General features: G+C 39.3%; 1 pseudogene; it reads right to left on the reverse strand.

The window, feature by feature from the left end:
* Positions 1 to 64: 64 nt before the first annotated feature.
* On the reverse strand, positions 65 to 26,662 carry LOC113075732 (zinc finger and BTB domain-containing protein 46 pseudogene; annotated as a pseudogene).
* Between the last annotated feature and the right edge of the window lie 1,029 nt (positions 26,663 to 27,691).

Consider the following 27,691-nt stretch of genomic DNA (forward strand, 5'->3'; position numbering starts at 1 on the left):
TTAAGTGTGCTTGATTAGAGAAAGAGCTAAACTCTGCAGGACCGTGGCTTTTCATAACCGGAGTTGCCCATTTTTTGCACTATACAGTAGGGAAGTATGCATATTCATTCTGTTCTGCAAGACCAAACATCCTCTGATGAAAGGTCAACAGTCGGCCCAATGAAGTTGCAAAATGTTTCCCAGTTACATAATGTGATATGTTGACACCATAAAATATTGTAATCCTACCTGAAATGTCCTGGTTGCCGTAGCTCCAGCCAGGATTGGAGACCATGGATGGCAGTGGCGATGCCGTCCGACTGTCCCCTTCATTCTGTTGGGTTATGTGCCTGACTGTGTCCTTGTTCTTGCGGTTTTTCCTGCGGCCTGAGCCTGGAGGTTGCCAGCCCCCCTCTCCTCGTCCACTATGCTCTCCAGGCATGCCTTGTGCCCCTCGGCCAGCCCCATCTTGCAGATTGGAGGGGGAGACCTGCTCCTCTTTGACCTGGACAGAACGGTAATCAGTAGGCCACAAGGGCTGCAAACAAGCATCCTCCTGGCTCTCATGGCTTTTGGGTTCCTGGTCCTCTTTGCCATAGTTGCTACCGCCTTCGTGGCAGCTAGCGATGGCTGAATCTCCAGATGAGTTGGCCGGGCTGGTGCGTCTGGCCAACCACGGCGAGGAACTGCGGGCCGAAATCATGGACGCCAGTGCCTCCGAGGCTCCACCCACACCAGGCCCAGTCCCACCTCCCATAGAGCTCACCACGTTGCCCATCTCAATATCCGCAAGTTCGTCTGAAAGCTCGGAGCGAATGCTGATGTCTAAAGCTGCCTTGATGAAGCCGTGACACGCCTGCACTATGTCGGTCATCTGCAGATAGCTGGCAGCCGACATCACTTCAATCACATTCTTGCTAGTGAGCGCCAAGTGGGCGGAGTACATGAAGTCAAGGATGGTCTTGAAGCCTTGAGCTGTGACGATGTCCAGGTGTGTGATGGTGGCCTGCTGCTCCGAGCCCTTCTTCACCTGGCAGTAAAGTGTTTTGAAGTAGCGGCTGCTGCCCAGCAACACGTTCTTGTGCGCCTTGAAGATCTTGCCCTCCACGATCACACATACGTCGCACAGGATGCCGTGCTGCCGCTGCTCGTTCAGCTCCCGCAGGAGCTGCCGGTAGTGCGACGTGATCTCCATGTCTTCCTTCCGGTTATTCATTGGACTAACGGGTGGCTGCTTCTTCTGAACAGAGTCTAAAGGAGGACAACACACAATACACAAACCCTGGTTAGTAAAGTTGCTGGAGATGCAAGAAACAGACCACAAGTTCCTGCATAAAGAGAGAATAGCTATGTCTGGAACAAAATACCAGCTTACACTAATAGTAGGCTACTGTGAAACAGCGGACATTATTAAACAATTAATAATGCCATTTTAAAAAGTAGTATGCAATAATAAATTGTTGTCCCATATTATGACCATATGCGTGCCATCCAGTTATTATTATCAATGAAACTATTATTTTGCATTTTGCAATTTAAGACTTAAGGAAATGTACTTCAAAAGTTAAGCTTAATGGGACATTATTTTTGTCATAAAGAGAAAATCATTTTGACTTGTGAAAGCAAAAATGCATAAATTAACTTGCAATGGATGTGCCAGTCTCTGGAGGGTTTTAGGGAAAAAATACGAAGACATTTATATTCAATTAAAACAACTGTATTGTTTGATATGTAAAGTTGTTTAAACTGGGTTTGCGTATAAAATTATTTTCTGCTGTAATCAACAAATTCTGTTTTGACAGAGCTTGTGTTGACAGATCCAACAAACAACAGCTACCAGCTGCCAGGTAATTTGTCACATTAGAAATGTTACATCAAATTGAGTGCATTACATTGGGAGATACAGTACTGTGCACAGTGTTTTATGTTGTTTGTTGCCCATTTGGGCAATCCTGGTATTCTATAAATACTGTGCACAGTAGACATACTACATACTGCAGATATAGAACAGTAATGTTATTAAACCAATCCAAACACAGCCAATGACTGAACAGGAGGCTCAGATTAATACAGTACAAGTAAAATGTGCTTAACTGTCATAAAAATAACATCATGATGCAATTCATAAAAAAAAATATTTTGGGGGGTGAACTGCAATCCGAGTAATTTTTGACCGTTTTTGAGAGATTTTCCCCATGCTTCCCCCACCATCCTAGCTGAGTGTGTCGTGTGTTTATATTTTCTCTCTCTCTTTCTCCTCTGTACCCATTCAAGAACAATGCATTGCCTCATCTAGCTCTCCTCCCCCCTCTCTATCTTAATGATTATAGCAGAGATGCTCAGGTGTTCACTGTTCAACCCTTTAATCATGATGTTTTTCTCTGTTCGCTTTATTAGCTGCCAAATAAAATCACCCAGCGAGTGTGTAAAGTACTTTAACACAATCATCGCCTCTCCTCTTCTCACTTTTCTCTTTTTTTGTTACTAAATTGTTTCATTTAATTACCATTTTGTGAGTTAGTTGAATAATAAAGTGGAAAATGGAGCTGCCAAACAGATAATTCATTTTTAGTGAGGAAAGGTGATGGCTGTAGCCCAGCAGACAACCAGCCACAAGCCATCAGAGCTGGCCAATGCGTGTCACCTACTTCAGAATGGCATTTTAGTGACATTTAGTGCTTAAATGACTTTTTACGGAGATAGAAGACCTTAGTAATAACAATTCAAAGCTATGGTCAATTTCTTCTTTCAGGTTTTGTGCTCGTAGGTGTCTTTTATGAAGACAGGTTTTCAGTGATGAGTGAGAATTTCTAAATTTTGATGCTGCGCTCCATGAAAAAGCAATCCTTCACTTGATTTAATATCAATCTTAAGATTCTTCGAAATGCAAAAGAGGTTACCAGCAATGTCAGGGACTGTCAATAGTCACACTACTAAACCATTTTAAAGTTGTTTACATGCAATCTCTGCCTGTAGAACTCAGCAGAATTGTGTTTTTTGTTTATTAAATATATGGTATAATGTGATAATGCTGTCAGCTATAATAAAAGTGAAGTAGTCTCAGCTCAATGTTTAACCATTTTTAAGTATTTAACCAAATCTATTTCACACAATTCGACAGATTTCCCCCCTAAAGGGTTGCAAAAAATAGTCTGCAGATTCCTGGGCCTCCAAGGGTCTAAAAGCGTTAAATTGGGGGGAAAAACATTCAAACTATTATTCTTTTTTACAATTACTGTGCAATGGCTGTAGCCTGCAATGCATCCAAAACACCGTTACCAATTTAATAATGTCATGTTCAAACTAGTAAAGACATTTTGAATAATTTCTGAGAAGTCGGTGTAACAAGCAACACTATTGCTTTTATACAACACATCGGCAACTTTTCTTTTAGACACAATATTGCCAGTTACTTTGTCTGTTTTTTCTACGCAATCAGCTAAGTGAATGATTCACTGACTTATACATGAAGACTTGTTGCTACCTATTGGCATATTGATGCAATCTGCAAACACTAATTTAGCGTAATTTAGGAAAAATTTGACATTACATCACTTACCGGTGGTTCCTCTGCAGTGAACGGGTGCTGTAAAAATGAGTTTAAATAGCTGATAAAATCATCACAATAATCCACAAGTAATCCAGATAACTCCAGGCCATTAAAGGAGTAGTTCACTTTCAGAATAAAAGTTTCCTGATAATTAACTCATGTCATCTAAGATGTTCATATCTTTCTTTCCTCAGTCAAAAATAAATTTATGTTTTTGAGAAAACATTCCAGGATTTTTTTTTCCATATAGTGGAATTCAATGGAACCCAACAGGCTGAAGGTCAAGTTTCAGTTTCAGTTTCAGTGCAGTTTCAAGGGGCTCTACACAACCCCATCTGAGGAAAAAGGGTCTTATCTAGCTAAACGGTTATTTTCTTAAAAAAAAAAAAACACACAAATGCTTGTCTTGTCTTAAAATGGATTTGTTTCTTAAAAAACACATTTTTTTTCACTTCACAAAATGTAATTATTGGACTGGAGTGGTGTGGATTATTTTTATTCCAAATATCTCCCATTCTATTCTAAAGAAGAAACAAACACATCTACATGTACATCTTGGATTGCCTGAGGGTGAGAATTCTCAGCAAAGGTTAACTTTTGGGTGAACTATTCCTTTAATGGTCATAAAAATATGCTTTAAAACTTCTTTGTGAAAATGTGATTTCTTGTTTTGCTTTTTCTTTGGATTTTAGAATTGAACATTATCCAGGCTTTGTAAGGTTCACCCATAAACTGATTCATGAGTAGATGTCTGAACTAGCATTTCTTACTAATCACTGACACTCACTGAGATGCAACTTCCTACATGAAGATGCACCGACATTGTCACACATACACACCGATATCCCCAGTAGGCTACTCCTCCCTACTAGCATCCTCTATGAGCAGCACAGAAGCCATCCTGGTTGGGGCTAAATCACAGGGACGTGGAGTGTTACCAAATGGGGCATGATTTGTTTTGTGAGCGTTCAGGCTGTCAGCTCGCATCTGCCTGACTGCATCATGACAGCTTCCGTTCACTATAGTGACAGCAGCGTTTGCTGCGGGGCCGGCACACTTCAGGTCATGTTTAGGAAAGTTCCTCTCAACCTGATGGCTTGTAAGATCAAATCAATCTTCTGCCTCTCCCATGTCCACTTGTACAAATACACCTTTCTTGGAAGACTGAAAGAAGAAGAGAATGACAGTGACAAGTGACTTTTTTTCCCCCTATTTAATAGTTTTAAGTTAGCCTCCAACTGCTTTGCTTGAGGCTTTTTTTTTATTTGATTGCTATAATGCAGTCATTCTGCAGTGCACTTCATTGATGTCTGGATTCGTGAACCAATCGTTCATTTTAAACGTTTCTTCTTAGTGAACCGGTTGAACCAGTTCACCAAATCAAACTGAATCATTTGAAACGGTTCGCTTCTCTAATATGCATTAATCCACAAATGACTTAAGCTGTTAACTTTTTTAACATGACTGACACTCCCTCTGAGTCAGAATAAACCAATATCCCGGAGTAATGCATTTACTCAAACAGTACACTGACTGAACTGCTGTGAAGACCGAACTGAAGATGAACACCGAACCGAGCCAGATGATGAACGAACACGTCCACTGCTGGAGCAGTTCTCGTTCTCGAGTCAAGAACCGGTTGCTTCGATTTTCAGATCACCAGTACATTGAACCAAAAACCTTTTTTTTTCAGACACGTCCGATTTGAGAACCAATGAACTGATGATACTGCGCATGCGTGTAATTTTTCAAGTATTTTGTTAACCATCGGAAAGTGTGATAAAATAACTTTTATTTTACTTTTTTTTTTTTTTTTAGATGAATGTTTCTAATCTGTATATTGTGCATAATGTATAGGCCAAAGGGGTTTTTCAGGGAAGTTGGACAATAATTAAGACTCTAAAGACTCTATGTTTAATAGGAATAAGGGATGATTTATGAAATATCTGTACTGTATTTATAATTAATGATGTTTTTAGTAAACAGAACATAAACACGAGTAGAGCAGCTGATGAAACTGAACTGCAGCACGTGGTGGTTAGAGCGATTCTCATTTTCGAGTCAAGAACCGTTTGCATCGGTTTCCGGATCATCAGTACACTGAACTGAAAACCGTTTCTGTCAGATGCGTCCGATTCGAGAACCGAGGAACTGATAATACTGCGCATGCGTGACACACAGAGCGTCTGAACCGAACTGATTCTTTTGGTGATTGATTCTGTGCTAGTGTTATGAGCGTGGTTATTTCGAGGGCTTGGATGAAGGGCAGTCTGGCGAAACGTAAGTTCATTAAATAACAAATACATCGCAATGGATTATGTTTAGTAAGTGGATCATGGTTTCTGCGCTGATGACACCTAATTTACTTTATATCTTCAAGACTAAAATCCTCGTAAGCACATTATTGCTGTTACTCTATTTCGGTGCGTTGTTGCAAAACTTAAATGTAAACATTTCATGAATATGAGGTTTTTAACTGACTAAAGTTGATTACTGACTTTATATATTTGAATGTTTGATAGACGCGACGCCATTACATCATCGGCATTGACGTCATTACGTAGAGCGTAAAAGAACCGCTGAACCGTTTTTTCAACCGGTTTATTGAACCGAACCGTCTGAAAGAACCGGTTCGTGGAAAAAGAATCGAACTTCCCATCACTAACAACAATTGAGCAATGTTGTTAATTTAAAGGGACAGGTCACCTAAAAACGTGATTCCACCTTTAAGTTCCACTTAAGAAAGAACATTCAAACTTTTTTGGAACAACATACCCTTTCAGAAAAAAAAAGGTCCAAAAGCTGTCACTGGGGTGGAACCTTTTCAAATTGTAAACCTTTGTATATCTTAAAGGTACATATTAGCACTTAAATGGTACCATCTTAGCACTTAAACGGTGCAATTTAGCACCTTTTGAAAGGGTACCACCCTAGTGGCTTTTGCCTTTTTTTTCTGAGAGTGTAAAGGTGACAGAATTGTTGTATGAACTATCCCTTTAACATCAGAAGTCTTTTCATCTATTCCCTTTTAACCCCCAAGACCAATTTATTTTTCACTGACAATGAGAAGTAACAGCTCAGTAAATAATGGCACTTTGCACCCCAGACTCCCCAAATTAGTCAGTTCTTTTCATGTGACAACTCAGAACTACTTCAACTGTACAACCAACAATGAATATTAATATCTCTTCGTTGGCCGACTGAGTTACATGACAATCTGGGCAATCAAGTGCAACACAACAATAAACATAAACAACACAATTGACAGACGTGTAACCAGGCTAAACACTGAATGAGACAGAGTGCAGTCGGACTAATCAGATTTTCTGCTTCACTGGAACAAGAAGCATCTGAAGCTTGTTAGACAAAATGAAAGAGTGTTAAAAGAGAAATGCATAATAGACAGCAGGTTCACATAACCTTGGTGAACCATACGGTGCGCAAGTGCAAGACCATTTTTTACATTTTATATTGTGGGAAAGGCTATATGCAAGAGCAATACTTTGTGATGTTAAATAGCCATCAAAGCCCATTGCATTAACCAACAAATTAAAGAGTTAAAATTAATACATGCCTTTGTTTTACAAGTGAAACGAGACATTAAATGTCAAAATAGTGTAGGGCGTGTCTTGATTTGACTGGATAGCAAAAAGTGGTCTTGATGTGACTGGTGAAATAATGTGCACAGATTTCATTCACAACATGACCAAAAACTTAATAGGGTCAATTTTGATGTTGACTTAAAAAAAAAAAATTGCTCTCCAAAAGTAGGCTGATGGCTTTAAATGAAGCTCTCTGACTGCATTCAATTACAGTGAAATGGTCAGAAATTGTCCCTGTGAAACTACATCATCTAACAGTGTTGTTCAGATGATTATACATGATTGGAAGCAATTGCTTTAATAAGGGTTGATAACCACTATCCATCAATGTTTCAGCACCAGGAGCACAACATCATGATATTATCTACCCTGCATTACATCGCAGCTACTGAGTTCACAGTTAGCCTAACTGCAGCCCAGCTTTCGTCTGTACCAAAATAGAAGGTGTAAGAAGTTGTAGTAGTAAGGTTAAGGTTAGGGTTAGGCCTGTAATGGGATTGGAGGGAAGAAGTGTGCAAAGAATGGAGGCCAGAGCAGCCTAAGAGTCCAAGGATAGAGTGTTAAAGAGTGCCAACACCGCTTACAGTTCCTGTCACCGCAAACACTCAGATCTGGAGTGACTGGGTTCCTCCGGCCAAGTACACACACACACACACACACACACACACACACACACTTTAACATGAACACTCATGCATATACTTCTATGTATGCTCTTCCTTATTTTTGTTGAGGTGGTTCTGATTTTCTTGGAGGGGATGGGGGAAAGATGGCCAACTTTCTTTCTTTTTCTTTTCGTTTCTGATGGTGGGAAGGCTAGTCGTGACATACGAGGAGGTGGCAGAAATGGGAAGATGGAGACAGCGAGCGCTCAGAGGGTGTAAGTCATGTATGCGTCAGTGTGTTTCTCAGGAAGCCAGTCATTTTAAACCACTCAACTGGACATCAGGGCCATTATCCGAGGGGTTAATCCCCAATTTCACAGAGCTGGCAACAGGCAAAGTGGAACAAAAAGGGTGCAGGCCTTTAAAAAACAAATAGCAGAAACAGTATCCAACATGCGAAAAAACCCTTCTTTTTTTTCAGAGTTCATGAAAGTTTTATGAGGGCTTCACGAAGCTCAGCTGCTGCATTTTAAGTCATAAAACAGCTAAATTTAATCAGGCAAAGACTACAAGCATACCCTTAAATTGGCTTTACAGCTGGCGGTAAAATCATTAATTGACTGAACAAACTGCTGTTTAAATGTGGTCTGACTGAGACAAAAAAATAAGTAAATGACTCATTAAACAAGAAGTACTGGTTTAAAAGATTAGCCAAATAAAACAAAAGAGAAAATGAGGATTAAGCACAGTTAAATACGGTTACGGGTGCTACGCTGGGGTATCTTTTAAATCATGATAAAAATGCAGTGTTACGACAAATATAGAGATAAATGAGCTGAGGATAAAAGGTGGATGCATTTAGTCTCACTATTTATAACTATTAGGGTAGCAGTATAAATAGACAAGCAATTTATGAGAAGAAAAAGTGTTTTGGCTTTGATACACTCCATTGACAAGACAGTTACGGCTATTTATAATATTAATTATTAAGATATCAGCACAACATGCATTGCTCATAAGTACTCATAGGGTCTGAATACTTAGGACCATGTGATATTTCAGTTTTTCTTTTTTAATAAATGTGCAAAAATATCAACAATTCTGTGTTTTTCTGTCAATATGGGGTGCTGTGTCTACATTAATGAGAGAAAAAATGAACTTAAATGATTTTAGCAAATGGCTGCAATATAACAAAGAGTTAAATATTTAAGGGGGTCTAAATAGTTTCCGTACCAACTGTATGTTAAAATATAAATATATATTAAAACACATAAACCAAAGATGATCTGTATTAGTAACAAGGTCTATACAATGCACCAATGTTTAATATTAATGAAAGTTTGAAACCATAATGGAAAATGATAATGATAAAAGTACCAAGTTTGATTACTTCACTCTCAAAGCAAGCTAAATGGAAGTGAGTTACGATATGTTCTCTGGCACAATCTGTTCTAGGTACAGAAGGATTAATAGATAAATAACATGGGGGACATGGGGAAATATATTTGACTGCAGCAAGAGCGACTTAACGTCTCAGATACTTTATGTGCTGCCATTTTGATGGTGTTTTCAGCATATAAATGTTGAATATAATCAGGACTACCAGTCAATTCAACATTTAATTAAATTCTATAATATGCTGATCTATTATTCAACATTATTGCCGTTACTTGCATGTATGAATATTTGCTAAGATGAGCTCCAAAATGAAGATGATTAAAAGAAAGTGTTTTTTGTGGCATGCAAAAGCACTGAAAGAAAAGTCTTTATATACATTATTGTTTAAAAGCTTTATATATATATATATATATATATATATATATATATATATATATATATATATATATATATATACTTTTATTCAGCAGAAATCCATTAAATGGATCAAAAGTGACAGTAAGGACTTTTATAATATTACAAAAGATTTGTATTTTAAATAAATGCCGTACGTTTGAACTTTCACCACAGAATCCTGATTTTGTTTATAATTGTTTCCACAAATATATGAAGCAGCACAACTCTTTTCAACACTGATAATAATAAGAAATGTTTCTTGAGCATCAAAACAACAGATTCTGATTTCTGAAGATCATGTGACACTGAAGACTGGAGGAATGATGCTGGAAATCCAGCTTTGCATCACAGGAATCCATTACATTTTAAGATATATATTAAAAGAGAAAACATTTTAGAAAAATAAATACATTAATAAAATAATGAGAACAAGAACATTTTGGATTTGTTAAGCCAAGATCCCAGAGTTCTCTCTGTGAGCGGACCCTATATCTCCTAATAGACTGAGCAGCACTATCTGTGTCTGTCTTTAGGCAAGACTCCAGCTGGCCCAGGTGACAAGAGCCTGTCACACCACCGAGAATGTGACGAGAGCGGATCTAAAAGGCTTTGAGAGTCTTAACCCCACCCGGCTCAGCACCTCTCTCTCCCCCCCACCCACGTCCTCCTTTACCTCCTCTTGAGCATTAAGCCGGAGCAGTGAAGGTGAGTCCGTGCTGAAACGCTGGATAGGTCAGAGTGTCGGGAGAGTGGTGTGAAACAGGGACAGAAGAGAGACTGGAGTGTTTACCGGTTCACATCAAGGCCTCGTCCCGCCGTGCTCTCTGCTAAACTGAGGTCCTGCAAGGTCCTACCCTGGACTTCTCAATGAGACTTTGCCCTGAGCTCACCTGCTAAAACTTAGCGGAGAGTTTCAGGTATTCCCTCTCACGCTAACGGCAAGTTTTGGCCTCTTAACTTCTCCACGTTCACACGGGACTCGACAGCTTTTTCGTCATTCCATCATCTAGAATCATTGTTATTATCTAAATAACAGTAATAATAGAAACATTCACAACTGCCACATGTACATTAAACTCTTGCATTCGCTGGGAATCAAACCCAATTCCTTGCTGCTAGTGCCAGTCTTTACTGTTTGAGCAGCAAGAACTAAAAAGAATTAAATTATTTTCATAAAACAGATATTTTAAGTGTTTGGATGTTAGATAATAGGAAATGTGACAACATTAACATGTCATATACATGAGTTTTTGCCACCAAATTCAGTTTGCACTACTTGCCATTTTCACTACTTGTCATTTCATTCATATTTCATTCATATTCATCAATTCATATGACTCGCTGTTACTTCTACAGCAGAAGAACCGGTATGATTGACAAATACGCACACTCTATAAAGTTTGGATGTGGCTGGACATTCCAGAGAGGTTTTAAAATCAACGTGGCAAAATACAAACTCGCGAGATCTTTTTTTTCCATTTTGGAAATGAAGGTAGAGCTACTTTTGATCTGTACTCCCATGCAAACTCATAAGCACACGAAGGCCTTATCACTACTCTTTAGTAATGCTCTGGCACACTTTCCCCAAACGCCGGGTAAACATTTCCATTGATCTACACCTCGAAGAACTGCGACAAACTCCCTCGGAAGGTATGCTGGCAATGCCTGTGTGTTACAGAAACACTGCATTCATTAGTCTCTTTATAATCACAGAATCAGCCCACAACACATCGGCTTCACTAATGCCTTTCCCCTTTAAAAATAGCCTCTTTTTCCTTTAACCAATGAAAATGCAGTGGAAAGTGTTAAGGCCAGGCAAAAAGTAGTTAACCTGTTAACCCTTAAAACCGGTCCTGGCAGAGGCACTTCTTGCAGCGTGATGCTATCTGGCCTCTGTCCTCCATCTTTCTCTCCCTCCTTCCCTCCCTCTTTCCTTCTGTCCTAGTGTATTTCTGGGCTATTCACTGCCTCAGAGGCCCTGAAGCCAGCCATGTCTCCAGTGGAGGCTCCCTCTTCGACAACCCAGGGCTTAGCCTAAATTCTCTCGCTATTAAAAGCTGTGAAATGCAAATAATGAAACATCTCATTACCACTGTAGGAAAATGAAAAGAGAAAATGGTAGAGGGGGAGAGAGAAAGAGATAGAGAGAGAGAGAGGGGAGGTTAGCGGGAGATAACCTGACAGAGTGGCTTTTGTTTCATGAGAGTTGGCGTTATGGAGGGAGTCAAGATTGGATTTGCCAGTAAAATAAACAGGGGTGGGTCCTGGAGAACTGTTCTGGGGTGACTTACGGTCGTAGCTTGAGGACACACACACAAGCGTGCCGGGAACTAACTGTCCATACAGGGTTACGCTTAAAACACCATATACATTCAGTGTTCAAAGCGGGTTTGGGGAGAAGGGTGAGAGTCCCTCTGTGTGGGGTCCTGGTTGTCACATATCCTCTCCCATTACTGGCAACAAGGCCATGGAGGGGGGAATCACACCTGCCAAGAACGTGTCCACATGTCCAGGTCATATTTCACCCCACAATGAAGAAAAAAAAAGTGTATACTCATATATATAAAAGTTGTGTCTCATGAATATTCATAACAATTATAATACTTTATAAAACTTATGTATTTGTGTTCTAACTTTTAAGAGTATTGATTATTTATAACACCATCTACTTTTACATTTATAATGGACGATATCATCATGTCTTGACATATGTGACAGGTTTATTTAAGACCTGCACAGTTTCTTATCTTGTGAGTGGTTAGGTGTTGAGTGTTATTTAAGTATTTCCTGTGAGGCTGACGTTAATTTTGCCTGGAGCTAGTTAATACTTTCAAATGCAAAAATAGACCCAAATAATCAAACTGATATAACAATAAAAATAGTTACAACTAAAGCAAATGTGTAACATTACAAATTCATCTGATCTGATATCTGATCTCATGGTTGTTTGAGAAACTTTATTAACATTAACATTATTATTATTATTATTATTATTATTATAAGTGGTCTTTGTCAGCTTTAAGTAAAGTAACATTAGTAACATGGCAAGATTTATAATACATTATAAGAGACTTGTAATACATTATAGTTATGAGAAATATAATCCATTGTAACTTAAGTAAATGAAACGTGTTCATTGTGTTATAAAATCATTATATTCTTAAAAGCTATAACCACAAATACGTAAATATTCTAACACATTAAAACTGTTATTATGAATATTTATGAGATGATACAACATATACGTTTTTTTTTTTTTTTTTTTTTTTTTTTATAATGCATTATGCATTTGTTACAATGCCTTAAGAATACCTTTGTAACGTATTATAAATACGGGTGTCATAGAAAGTGTTACCGAACTTTAAAACAAAATACATTTACTTGTGAAACAAAACTACATAAGGGCCTGGTTTCACAGACAGGGCTTAGACTAAGCCAGTATTAGGCCAGAATTTAATTAGGACATTTAAGTACATTTTACAAACTTGCCTTAAAAAAATAAACATTGACATATTTTAAGCTCAATCAGCACAAGTTTCTTTCAGATGAAACAGCTCAGGTTTACATTTTAGTCTGGGACTAAGCTTAATCCTTAAGTCCTAAGCCTTGTCTCTAAAACCAGGAAAAGGTATTATTCAAATTATCTTTACTAAGTTTGAACAGAAATATTACAACATTAAGTGAGGTAAATTAATTAAGGTACAAAATAATATCTTAAGATCCCACACTATTTTGCGTTTCAAGTAAATACATTTTGTTTTAAGAATGATTTTATACTGGACAACAAGCCGAGACAAATTTCTGACTGATTTCAAGAAAATGAGTTTGTGCGGTGTAGTCTTCACATAGACAACTGCTTGGATAGCGTCGGCGATGTGTGTTGTGACACTGCAAACAGGAGAACTGCAAGGCGTTTTTAAATTGAATGAATTCACTTGTGTGTCTTCATCTGACCATCCTCGCTGAGGGACTATTAAGAGCTGGGTTGAGAGGTTGATGACGAGCCTCGTTACTGAGTGGGAGTCAAATTCCAGCACGATCTCCACCTCTTCCTTCTCTTTTGCTGTCTTTCATTCTCCCACTTATTTCTTCTTCTTTTTTTATGAGTGTACACTTGCACCCCCCCCCCCCCACACACACACACACACACGCACACAGTCATCATTTCAAATCCACCAAATGTTGCGCCGATGACTCCCTGAAGCTCGGCTGCCGCTCCTCACGAATCGACGACTCATCTTTAACACCTTCCTGGAGCTCGCGCCATGAGAGGTGTCACAACAAACCGGCGTTGTCACGCTGCACTGTGCCACAGCGTTCCTGTAAGCACACACTCCTGTGCACACACACACACACCAACACACCATGCTGTGACAAGCCATTATCACAACAGGAAGGCTCATCAGCGCCAGATCAGGTCCACGAATGCTAACTTCACACAATGATTCGCTAAATGTTGCATTTCATTTTTAAACAATAATAAAAAAAAATTGTGTTGCACTTTTCAAGGTTTTATGCAGTCGTAATTAAATTTTTCGGGATGGACCAATGTTCATCCTTTCATCCACTTATAGAATGACAGATAAAATGATACACAGAATGATAGATAGACAGTCAGAAAGAAGTACAGACTGATAGATAGATAGATAGATAGATAGATAGATAGATAGATAGATAGATAGAATGCTTACTCTCAAATTCTCTTTCTCTAAGGATTTCTTCAAAATGACATTTAACAGGCTTTTAAAATTCCAAAATTAAAACTAACACACGCACGCACACACACACACAAACACACACGCACACACGCACGCACAAACTCAAACATGTCCTGGCATGAGGTGTCTGTCAGGAAGCTAATTGTCATAATCAGGAACACTGGCTCCTGTCAGTGGCTCAGAGAGAAATAGAGAGAAAGAGAGAGAAAGAGAGAAAGAGAGAAAGCGAGAGAGGTGCAGGTGGACAGAAAGGAGGGGGTGTTTGTAGCGTGACTGCTGGGCTGTCAACAAAACATTGGCATGCTTCTGAAAGCCATCCGTACTGGATAACCCCTAACTAACAGCTCGCCAAAAACTAAACTGACAGGGACAGAACAGGAGGGGGTGGCAGAGAATGGAGACAGATACACGGTGAAAGAAAGAAATCACAGAGAGGAACGCGGCATCACCTCAAAGATTATTAATGATCTGTTGCCCCTCTTCAAATCTCTGATCAGGATATTAAAAAAAGACCATTTCTTGATCTATTTTCTTTATACTGTAGGTGTGTGATTTCTCTGCAACTAACTCCATAAAATTACACTTCAGAGAAGATTCCTGAACACTCTCCTGTCTGCCATTGGTCGGAGAAACATAGCCCCGCCCCCAACTCATATCATTGGTTGAGCTGATGCTCAAACAAACAGTGCAATGTTTTGAAATCAGCTTAGAGCTGCAGTGTTTATGCTTTCCTGGGGAATTAACTTACAAATGCCTTCATTATAGTTGACTGTATATTAAGACAAGTTATTTCAACATCCAAAAGATTACATACTTCTCAAGTCCTTCACTAGCAACTATTGTGAGCAGCAGACAAGGAAAAAGCACTGGGAAAACACTTCATAAAGTGTTTGTAAAAACTGTTCCTTCCATCTGAGTGGTTACGGCATTGACTGGTTAGGATCTAACAGGTTGTGCTAACCAGCTTAACTAGAACTAGTCTGCACTTCCACTGATAATTAATAGAGCTCAACATTGAGGATTTTTCATAAAAAAAAAAAAAAATATTGACCGTTGTCACTAATACCAACCTTAATTTTATTTTTTTATCAACATCATTTATGTGCCAGGACTTAGGAAACATATTTACATTTTTCATTTAGACTTTTCTTCACCAAAAATTATTGAATAAATAAATTGGACGAGGTGTTTAAATTTAGGATTAAATATTTGAATCAGTATAAAATCTTTTTTTTTTTTTTTTTTTTTTGCAAAACTTAAACTTACAAAATAAAACAGAAACATTTTTCTTTTTAAGTAAACATATCTTGTTTTAGGAATGGTCCTTAATGTCCTAATATCTTTACCAGTGAGCTCTGACTTGTTTCTGTCACACAGGGGCATTTTCACACCTCCGTCTTCTCTCTGCTGAGGACTGGGGGGAGAAAATGAAGAGGAACACAACTGTGGCTATACTTAGTCGGTTTGACAATTTGTAATCACAACATGAGAAAAGAAAAACAAGTGAGCGACAGAGCAAGAAAAGAAAGAGAGAGAGAACGAGAGTCCACTATATCCGTGATCGTGTGGGTCGTACAAGTCTTACAACAGATTTAAAGGCATTTTATATTAACCCATAAAACACTATGCATCAACTTCCTCAAGGATGATATGACCCTACTAAATAATTCATCATCTGTAAGAGCTTCTTTTGTTTTAAGTCTGATAATCAAGTTCAGCTTAACAATAGCCAGTGTTTTTACCCAGGCTTGTGTTGCCATGGTAACCACGAGTGTGTCCAAGAGTCGACCCTGTCACCAGACGCTTCGCTCCTGTCCCGTACTGTCCGTTTGCCACACGACGCTCTGAATGGCAGCGAATGGCTCAGGTGTGACATGCTGAACAGCAGAGGCTAACGGTGCTCGATTAATAACGGCTGAGACATGCGGCCGATGTATAAGCTGCAGCACGCTGCGTGCGTGGAGGAATAGCAGGGCTAGCGTGTTGCTCTGGTGATCACCGCCCACCTCACAAACCTAATTTTAAAGAAAGTCACACATTCCCACGTTGTGAGGTGGCGGTATCGAGTGTCCAACCAACACTTTCTCTGATCAACCCCTTGGGTGGGACGGGAGGGGGAGAGGGCCTTCATTTCTTTCCTTTCTTCTCATTTCGTTTAATGAAAGTAAAAAGGCCCATAAAATACTGTGATGGCACCTTAAGGTGCTATTATATAAAAAATTATAGCTATATATATATATATATATATATATATATATATATATATATATATATATATATATATATATATATATATATAATATATATTTTTCTTTTCTTTTTTTTGTGTGTGTGTGCAAATGATGAAGTCAGTGGAGGCTGCCAGGAGGTCTGAAAATCTCAGAAAGAATAGAATAGAATAGAATAGAATAGAATAGAATAGAATAGAATAGAAGCTCACTAGAAAATTCAGAAGAATAAACATTTATTTTTGGACTTTATTTTATTAGATTTATGATTACAACTAGAAAATACAATTAAAAATTAAAAACCTTAATTCAGTCTTCTATAGCTGTTATTTTAAAGTAAACAGATCTTGTTTAAGGCATGTGCAGATATTTTTATTGAAAAAACAAGCTTTTAAAAAATACTGATTAAGAAGTGGTAGTACCTTCTGACCCTAAACTTTCTCATTTCATCCTATAAAAATAAAAAGGCCCATAAAAATACTGTGATGGCACCTTGTGATTTAACCACAAATACATACAAAATAATTTTTTCAAATTATGATTTTTGAGGGTGCTAGGAGTTCTGGAAAATTCAGAATAGAATAGAATAGAATAGAATAGAATGATTTGACTAAACCCTAAAGTATTCACAAGCTAGCCCCTTCTTCCCTAACAACTGCAACCTATTTAATCTAGGAAGAAAAGGGAAATGGGGCTACTGAGGGCACACCTGTACCATTTCAAACACCCCTTTTTTAGGACTAACACACTGGATTGGGAAGGGCTAGAAAGCAGTTCTGGTGATCAGGGAGTCGAGCATGAAGGACACAGTCCATAACTGACTCACATCGTTCATCAAAGTGACTACATGGGTTTCGCTGTACATTATTCAGACTGCAATTGTTGTGTATTGTCACAGAGGGCAAATCCAAGTTGCAATTGAAGCACTTTGACAACTGACAAGACGGAGAAAAATGACAGCGAAAATCGTCAGTTCACGCAACACGCCAGAGTACGAAGGCAGGATCCTGCCCGCGCAATCGCTTCCATCACATTTGAGAGTTTCCCTTATGAGACACTTATCTGTCCGCCACAAATGTACCTCTTCACCGTGATGAATATTTCATGTTCTGATGGCACTTTTAAGACAGAACTAATTAACGGAAACTAGTTGATCTGGCATACGTTAAATCAGTTCAATTAAAAGCATGCAGACAAACGCTACATGCTAATAGCAAGAGCAGAGGAATAATTGTATGTTGAGGGGGAAGTGCTGAATGTTAAACAGGGCCCGTTAACGGCACTTTAGCACTTGGCGATGAACTCCTCTCAGGATCACACCGACCCTTGATAATGGACTAATGCAGATTGGCACATCACACAATGCATTTGAATAAAACAGAGACCTGACATACAGTATCTACTGCCTGCTAAGCGATGAGGCAGTGCAGATCTGATAGACTGTGACAATGCACACTGAATTAAATCCAGTTGGGGATTTGGGAACATGAGCCATGAGCAACACAAACTCGAACCAACTTTGACTTTGGGTTTGGGAATTTTCAAAGCTCGCATTTAGACACAGCTCTACCGTCGAAGGGTCTTGAAGAAAGGAAACCTTCGCCCTAACAATGATTGCAATGGCTTTCTGAAATTCACCAGCGAGGAGGAAAAGAGTTCTGTGGTATTGTGGGGTAAATGTGTTAGCGCTGGGAGTGTCTCCACCCTCCCTTAATGGTTAGCTCTTGGCAGACAAGATGGGATGAAAAAAGTATAGAGACAGACTAAACCATCTTCTGAAAAATAAACAGAGCTTTTTAGAGAAAAGTGGTATGGAAAGTGGACAACAGACGGTCCACGGAATCACCTGAGGCTTTCCTGTCTAAAACTGAGCGCTTAAATAAACCTCTTTTCCTTGTTTGCTCTATTGTTTTGGTCGTATCTCAATTGCTACTACTCGACACAAATGGTTTTCAGTGAAGAGCACATGGAGATTTTCTAAATTTGTTCAAATACATCCTTATATCCGAACTTAATATGCAGATACAGCTGTAAGGAAGCCATTTTTAGGTTGATTTCCTTGAAAAGTATAACACTACGTCTGTGTGGTACTTTCAAAACACTTCTGTTTGTCTGAACATCTCGACCAGACCGGCACAGCAACATTGACAGTTTGTCCAAACAATGGAACATCAGGGGTGTGAAAATAATTAGAAAATCATTTTTGTAATTCTGGTTGGCACAGAAATTACACACTTCGGGCTCCTCCTGCTCCTCAGGCGTTTCTCTATAAATGATCCTCGAGACAATTTCAAAAACTGTGATTTCAAGCTGTTTTGCCATGTAAAAATCATAGGCGGTTGATTACTGGCTCAGTTAAATACAGGGGTTTGTTAACATCCTTAAACCTAATTGGGAACTGTGGTAATTGTGATGCTTAAATTGGCATTCACCACACTATATTGGAGTTTTATCATGAGTGTACTACAAGTGGGCTACAATTAAAAGCTCAACAAATCTGTTGTAACCCAAAATACTACATATCATCACAAAACTAACCAGCTGAAAAGTGTAAAGTCTGAAAAAGTAACTTTAACCACGTCAAATACCTTGAATGCGTGAAAGCATGCAAAGAATCTGTTGGGATGAATGAATATTGTGCTGTATCATTATGTGTGTATATAAACGCTAGACTTGTTTCATAATCAGGGTTGCCAAGTCCGCAGTTTTCATAATGATATGTACTACTATTAACTGTAGCCACAGGTAGAAATAGAAGACAAGCACCAAGAAGGAGAAGACTCGCATCAGAACAAGACCTTTACAAATAATTCAAAATGAAGAATTACCTCCCACAAGGGATTTTGTTCAATACTAAGGTATGCTATTTATTTAAACAGACTTTGCAAGATCTGGCAACCCTGATCACACTTGTTAAAAATCAAATCAAATAAAGATGCCTTGTGCTAAAAGAGACAGTTGAGCAGCAGATTTGAATCTCTCAATCTGAGTGTGACGTCACATTTGTCACACTGACAAATGTGTGACACTACTGATGGAGAAACGGTAGTAACTGTCACAAGTACATGCCAGTGAGTTTCATATTTCATAACTGAACACTAGCATTCAGAGCTCAGCAGGGATGTGCATTAGATAAAGCCTACTCAGTTTAAAACCTTATTCACCATGTTTAAGGGGCTGAAGAGGATGAAGACGAGTATGGTTTTAACTGGTGAGGGTTAGCATAGCTCCCCGTGTGTAAACATCCTGTATTTAAGACCACGCGTGGTCAGAAAGTAAGCCAGAAACGACAGGGGCGAGGGTGTTGTATACAAGTTTGTGAGTGTGTGTGTTTGTTACTTTTTAAACCGAAAAGCAGGACTGGAATATGCTACGATTTAAGAACCGCCAAGCTGGACTGAATTTCACCAGTAGACAGGGGAAAAAAAAAAGAGAGAATTACCGATTATACAAGATGGACAATCCAAGAGAGCGCAATGAGAAAAAGAAGAGGGGAAAAAAACGCAGAAACAAAAACCTCACAACCACATCCTCTTTTTCAGCCTAGGAGTGTAAAGCCCACTGCTAAGCGCTTGCCCAGGGTACGCTATCTCATTTCCAGGGGCTTTTTTTTTTCCGCTTGGTTTCTCCCCCAGGGCTTTCCACACAGCCTGAGAGCCCCCACTGAAATATTCACAAGGCACCTGAGGACACAGGTCTTTGTGGGGCAGTTCCAGGGAGGTCGGCTCCGGTTTAACCCACACACCGAGCGCCTAATCTAGGGGGATGAACACATCTAAGTGGCTGATGAGCACAGCTGTCACTCTATACACACACACACACACACACACACACGCAGGCCCCTAAACAGCTCTAGGGAGTGAAGCACACCTGTATGCATCTCCGCTCACACAAAAGAACTCCTAGCAATTTGTTAAGGGACGAGTTTGGTTGCACATCTGGTGTGAGGTTGTAAAAATGAAACAAAAAATTGAAACGCAACAATTGTGTTTTGAACAGTCATGTTTGTGTTCAGCTTTAAATATTGATGCGAGGCTTCATACGAGACACGTACTCTACAGATGTTTAATGTACAGTATTTATGAGTGTGTTTCTAAGCTGATGAATAGAATATCGGGCTTTGTGCGGTCTTTAAAGTGAGGGGGAGAAGCCGGTCCCCAGTGCTGGAGCAGGTTCATGCTTTCTAACCTGTTACCCACACAACACAGCCCACAGCCCGGGGAGAGCAGCCATCTTCCATACACTCCACCCACACACACACACATACACACTCAGCTGTGTGTCGTGTCACCCCCCACATCAGCACCCGTTCTCCACCACACACACACACTCATGGCCAGTTGAACTACCCCCTCTTTATCTGTCTCTCTATCCCTCTGCACCATCAGCCACCTCCTCCCCCATATCGTGCCTTTCTGTGCAAATGTTCAGATTAACAAACGCAACCACCCTGAATAAACACCGCACTGCACTTTCTTGTTCAACTAACTGCCTGAACCTCCCTCAAGATACACTCGCACATCCACAAACATGTTAAACATGTATGCTTAAACATTATAGCCAGAGATGGGACCAAGTCACACATGTGCAAGTCTCAAGTAAGTCTCAAGTCTTAACCTTCAAGTCTCAAGTAAGTCCCAAGTATTTTTTTCTTGGGCAAGTCAAGTCAAGTCAAGTCACAAGCTATGTCAAGTCAAGTCCAAGTCAAGTCACCTTAATATTGTTATTTTACCTGCAGAATCTGATCTTAATAAAGTTAAAAGACAAGATATAAGTAACTGTCAGTAAATTAAAATAATTTGGATTTGCATTGTAAATACTCATGTTCAGTAAAATACATCATGGAATCAAACAAAATTGTAACTTCCTAAAATTTATTTATTTTTCACTTCTGCCAACAGTGTTTGAAATGTTTTACATTTTCAACATTGAGTCCATAAAACAAATAACAGCTAAACATCCAACAGACTCCTCTCTGAACACCTCTCTCTCTCTCTCTCTCAAACACAGTTTACATACAACATTAAACTGTTACTTTTCTCCTCTCTCTTTCTCTCTCTCAGAGTATAGAATATAAATATGACGTATTTTCAGTTGTTTCATACTTTTTTTGTTATGTACAGTACAGACCAAAAGTTTGGACACACCTTCTCATTAAAAGAGTTTTCTTTATTTTCATGACTATGCAAATTGTAGATTCACACTGAAGGCATCAAAACTATGAATTAACACATGTGGAATTATATATGGAATTATATACATAACAAAAAAGTGTGAAACAACCAAAAATATGTCTTATTCTAGGTTCTTCTTTTGCTTTGATTACTGCTTTGCACACTCTTGAGATTCTCTTGATGAGCTTCAAGAGGTAGTCACCTGAAATGGTCTTCCAACAGTCTTGAAGGAGTTCTCCGAGAGATGCTTAGCACTTGTTGGCCCTTTTGCCTTCTGTATGCGGTCCAGCTCACCCCTAAACCATCTCGATTGGGTTCAGGGTCCGGTGACTGTGGAGGCCAGGTCATCTGGCACAGCACCCCATCACTCTCCTTCTTGCTCAAATAGCCCTTGATGCCTTCAGTGTGACTCTACAATTTTCATATTCATGAAAATAAAGAAAACTCTTTGAATGAGAAGGTGTGTCCAAACTTTTGGTCTGTACTGTACATAACAAAAAAGTATGAAACAACTTAAAATACGTCATATTTATTTTCTGTACTGTATATATATATATATATATATATATATATATATATATATATATATATATATATATATATATATACATACATACATACATACATATATATATATATATATATATGCACTTCTCATGATTGGGTAATCGCGGCAGCTACATTAGTTTTTCTGATTAATTGTTTTGCTCTATGAGAAAGACAAGGTAACAAAATATTCGGGGCTTATGCCCCCTTAGCCCAGCCCTAGCGCCGCCCCTGGAATGCGTTTTTTTGATTGCCTGCTAGCGGATCATTAGGGGCCGTTCACATCACGTCTTTTGCGCGCGCAAGTTCGTTATTTCCAATGTAGGCGCGCGGTATGCGCGCTCATAATGGAAGCAACGCGCGCGCGTCGCACCGCATCGAGTTAAAAACATCTAAACTTTTCAGAATGCCGCAAGCGCACCGCAGGTCATGTGACAATAACTAACCAATCAGCTGCATCCTTTCCCGTATCAACGTTGAAAGCTCAGCTAAGATGAAGGAACAGCTGTTCATAGCTGTATATGGATTGCCATTTTGAAACGAATTTAGTAGCAGAGCTACTGCGAGCGATTTTTAGTGCTGCAAATCCATTTATACTTTGCTGAAATTTCCGCGTCTTCAATGAGAGAGAGCGTGTCATGGATGCTTAGCAACGACAGACGCCCCAGGAGCACTTCTGCCCGAGCGCTTTGGAAAGAAGGAGAAAGCGGCGCGACTAGCGTTTTCCACGCGTTTTTTGAAGTTTTCTATTGAAGACAAAAGCGATGACCCTCGGTACCTCTCAGGCTGACATGTTGATGTGATGTGATATCTGATTTAAGTGGGCGTGGTGTGTGTAAGGTAGAGAGGGCATGACTGATGATAGTGTCCTGATCCAGTCACGACGCTATTCTCAGCCTGCGCTCCAGCTGAGTAATCAACTTTATTTAAAAAAATAATTTATATATTTTATATTCAAACTGAAAACATGATGTGATTAACACTCAAGTCATTCAAGTCATCGTGTCTCAAGTCAAGTCAAGTCCCGAGTCTTTAACTTCCAAGTCCGAGTCAAGTCTCAAGTCCTAAAAATAGCGACTCGAGTCGACTCGAGTCCAAGTCACCAAGTCACAAGTCCCCATGTCTGATTATAGCAGTACAAATAATTCAAACAAACTCCAACATTGTGGATTTTCCCACATAAAATGGAAAATATATATTAAGTATAGGAAACTTGAACTTAAGGCGCTGACATGCGTAACTCACCACAATAAAATAAAATATGTGGTTAAATACAAGTACAGTTCGTACTTTGGTATTGCGCTTTATACATTGTTTCAAAGCAACTTAATGCTCTATTGTGCTTGATTTAATGTACCATCTACACTTAAAACTAAACATGCAATTTTAGCTTAATTCTGAGTCGTTGAGCTCTTTAATCATTCACATTTTTTCATAGGACTCAATGTAATGCCGTACCAGGTGCGCTACAGAGTAAGTTTACTATATCAAAAAGTCATGTAGAGCTTATTATGTGATGCAAATGTCACAATTATTAGTTTGCACTATCGTCATAACATAGTATTGTGTAAGGAACCATGTTAAATAATCAATAAAGCACCTGTTATAAATAATTTGTGTGAAAAGGAATAAAAGTTATTGGCGTTTTACTGCCACTAGTGTTCATTTCGTTAAATTATTCTCTGTGGTAATGGACAGCAAGCCAACAGTAGAGTTTAACTTGTGTTTAATATTCTTTAAACAGCTTATTAAGTGATGAGTGAGGGCAGGTATGATATTTCGACTTCATTAAAGCAGTTCCTAGAACACAGTGCTATCTTTACTCTTATTTCGGCCCCTCTCTTCCCTTTACCCCACGCAGTAGGAACCAGCTCCCCTCCCCTGCTTTCTGTTGACACAATACAGCCACACCTGTGTGGAAGTCAATATGCTTAGAGGACCCAGAGCCCCCCTCCTGCCTCAAATGTTTTCCCACTTATACACACACACACACACACACACACACACGGATTCTCCATGAAACAAAACACCTGGACATGACCCTGACACACAACACCAACACTGCCCTCTAGAATGAGAGCTCTTGCTAAAGAATAGGCTACACAAATACAGTGTGTACATCGCGCTCAATGGGAATCCAAGGCCCTGGAGACGTTCGCACCATGCTTAACCAGACGAGCTCCAGGAATCACTATACTTTCATCTGAAAGAATAAGAGTTAGATAGTGCTTCTCATTATAATTATGTGGAATATCTACACATTTTCTAGTCACGTGAAAAGAATGAAAGCAAAGAAGAGATCCCATTTTAGTGCTTAATAACAGATTGAAACTATCAGAGAAATGAACAAATAAAATGACCGCATGAGAATATAACAAATAACAAGTCCAGTACATGCAGTCATTAAATGATTCTAGGCTACCTTAAAATTACTGTTTTCCCATCCCAGGAGAGACAGAGAAAGAGAGGGAGAGAGAGCGAGAGAGAGAGAGAGAGAGAGAGAGAGGTCGGGTTGTTCTGCTACAACAGACACCTGCCAGCAACGTCAGGCACACACGCACGCACACACACACACACACACACACATACTACTAACATCAAGACACATTAAAATCTGTATATCTACAATAGTATAAATATTGCCATTGGCATGTTAATTAACTCTTTATTCAAAAACTAAGGTCATGAGGGTCAGAGAGGAGGAGAAAACCTATAAAGTGATTGGCAAAGGATGCTGTCATGTTTCCACTGGCTTCATTCTGTGTAGATGGGCAAGAGGACAGTTCCTTACATAACCACATCTTCTGCTCAACTGACTCATATTTGCACTGTGGACAGTTACAATGCAATAAATACATGAATGTAATTTTAAAAAGCGTGACTATTAAAATCATTTACGTCCTTATGTGTGGTAATATGAATAACCGTGTATATTATATTAAGTTGAATAACCGTGGCTAATTTCATACTTAAATGCGCTGATTAGTAACATTTATGATTTTTAACCGTCTGGATTCGACATATTCGCCTGTACAGTCACAAATATTTCCAACTGACCAATCAGAATCGGGTGCACCTGTAGCAAACAAGAGCCAGCACGCCGCGAACAGGCGTCATTATAATCAATAGAGAGTGTTATATTCTTTGACAGACGCGCTGAATGATACATTGTGGCGGGTAACGCTCGACTCAAATGTATCAATTCAGAGACGCGCGTTCGAATTCATTGTTGACGTTTATGTGTAAACCCGCTGATGTTCCGCCGTCGGCGAGTCAAACAAGTGGGGTCGCTCCCCTTAAAACCAACCCGTGAGCGAGGAGAAAATGGAGGAAGACGGAACTGACCAGCTTTAAGGGGGCAGACGGGGGAAAAACGAGACAATAACCCGAGGGGCAGCGCTTGTGTCACCTAACGCTTCCCTCAGCGAACACCCGAATATACTCCGCTCCCCTCAAGTTGACGGAAGTGTTAGGCGCCAAGTCCATGGATTCAATTATGCAGGGCATAAAATAATAAAAAGTGAGTAAAAAATAAATAAAACCCCACTTCCCTTTTTCTGGTAGTAGGTTTAGGGTGTTGACGCAGCAGAAATTTCCAGCTGGAGAAATTCCCCTTTTGGAGGTTAAATGAGGGGAGGAGAGTGTGGGGTTAAACCATTGACTGCCAAAGCTGAGCTTTTCATTTAAATACCACCACCACATGCACTGACCCCCAAACGACATGATGTTAGGATTAAAACTTACGGCAAATGTTATAATATAAATAGTATTAAGCTCCTAATGGTGAAATATGAAGTAACGCGCGTTCAAAAGGTCGACAAGACAAAAAGGAAAGTCTCCCATCACTCCAATAAAACTCTATCCTGAATGAATGACTGCACATCTGACAGCTGTTCGCAGCGCGTGCATCATCTGTCATGAACATGTTCTCACCTGGAGACGTCAAACAGGTTGCTGTCACGCAGTCTACTCCAGTGACGTGTAAAAGAACACAAACGCACCAGCATCGGGGAAACTCGCAACTTACCTGAATACCTGTGCTGAGGCGCGAGCTCATGACTCTGTCATACATCCAGATAGACATCAAGTCGAGTATGATTGTAAAAGCGCTGAGACTGAAGCCTGTGCGGTGGTCAGGAGGGAGGAAGTGCTGTTAGAGAGAGTGTGGAAAGGTGAGAGAGGCATACCTGTTAACCCATGAGTTCTGGGTGCGCGCGATGTCGATGCGTCGGAGCTCCAGTATTTCGCTCGTGGCAGGTTTGAGAGAGTGAGCACGTCAACAATGTCAGCAGTCAGCTGGGAGACGCGTGTGTGTCGGTCAGTGTAATTCCCCTGCTCGCTGTCTCCCTCTCTCCACGCTCGTCTTTTTCTATGATTCTCCCTCCCCTGCCTTTCCGTGTCTCGGTATCAGGAACCAGCCTCCCCCTCTGTCTCTCTCTCTCTCTCTCTCTCTCTCTCTCTCCACTGAGAGTCAAATACAGGAAATGAGGCAACATAAACGCTCGCATTCACCATCAAACCCTGACCCTGGACAGCTCCAGCTGAACTCATTACAGCTATGAAGCCTCCAGGTCAGCTGAATGTACAGAGGCCAACACCTTGTTAATAAAGATGCTTTGCGTACCAATAAGACAGGTGGAAAACGGGTGAATTAATTTCAACATTGTTTTTTAATCAATGTTTGTCTTTTGTCTTAACTAGTTCGCTTAAAAAGTCTATACACACACACACACACACACACACACACACACGTGTGAGTGAGTGTATGCATGCATATATATATTTTTGTTACACTACATTAGGTTTAGTCATTTAGCAGATTTTTTTTATCCAAAGCGACTTACAAATGAGTGATCAGTGATATAAGTGCTATAACAAGTCTTAACTTGACACAGTACACATAGCAAGGTTTTTAAAATCATATAATAAAGACAAAGAAAACGAAAAAAAAAAAATCTAGTGTTAGAGCAGAGGCCTTTTTTGCTTTTGTTAATTGTAGGCCTATAATAAATAAAAAATATAACAAATAGTTATAATACAAAAAGATTAAAGAAGCTAGTGTTAGTTCCTTTTTTAAAGAAAACAAGCTGTTAGTAAATAGAGTGCAAGTTTTTAAAGAAATAGAATTAGAAAAGAGTGCTAGACTCAGAGGGTCAAATAAAGACGGAAGAAATGTGCTTTTCAATGTTGCTATTCAATAAACTTTATCTCTTCACTAGTTTGCTTAAAAAGTCTGCATTCTTATTTATGTACATGACATTTAAATATAAAACTGTGACTGATTTGTTTTATTCTTAGTCAACTTTTCATTGAACTAGTTTGCCTAAAACTCTGCATGTATAGGCCTACTTCCTATATTATTTTATAGGATCTAACAAAATATAATATCTATACACACATACATGCATATTTCACAATACACAATACAATATATTTTATAATACATGTTGGAATGTTATTTTAAGCTGTTGCAACAATTATTGTCCTACACCTTA

The sequence above is a fragment of the Carassius auratus genome, unplaced genomic scaffold, assembly GCF_003368295.1.
Source record: "Carassius auratus strain Wakin unplaced genomic scaffold, ASM336829v1 scaf_tig00017573, whole genome shotgun sequence".
NCBI classification, from domain to species: domain Eukaryota; kingdom Metazoa; phylum Chordata; class Actinopteri; order Cypriniformes; family Cyprinidae; genus Carassius; species Carassius auratus.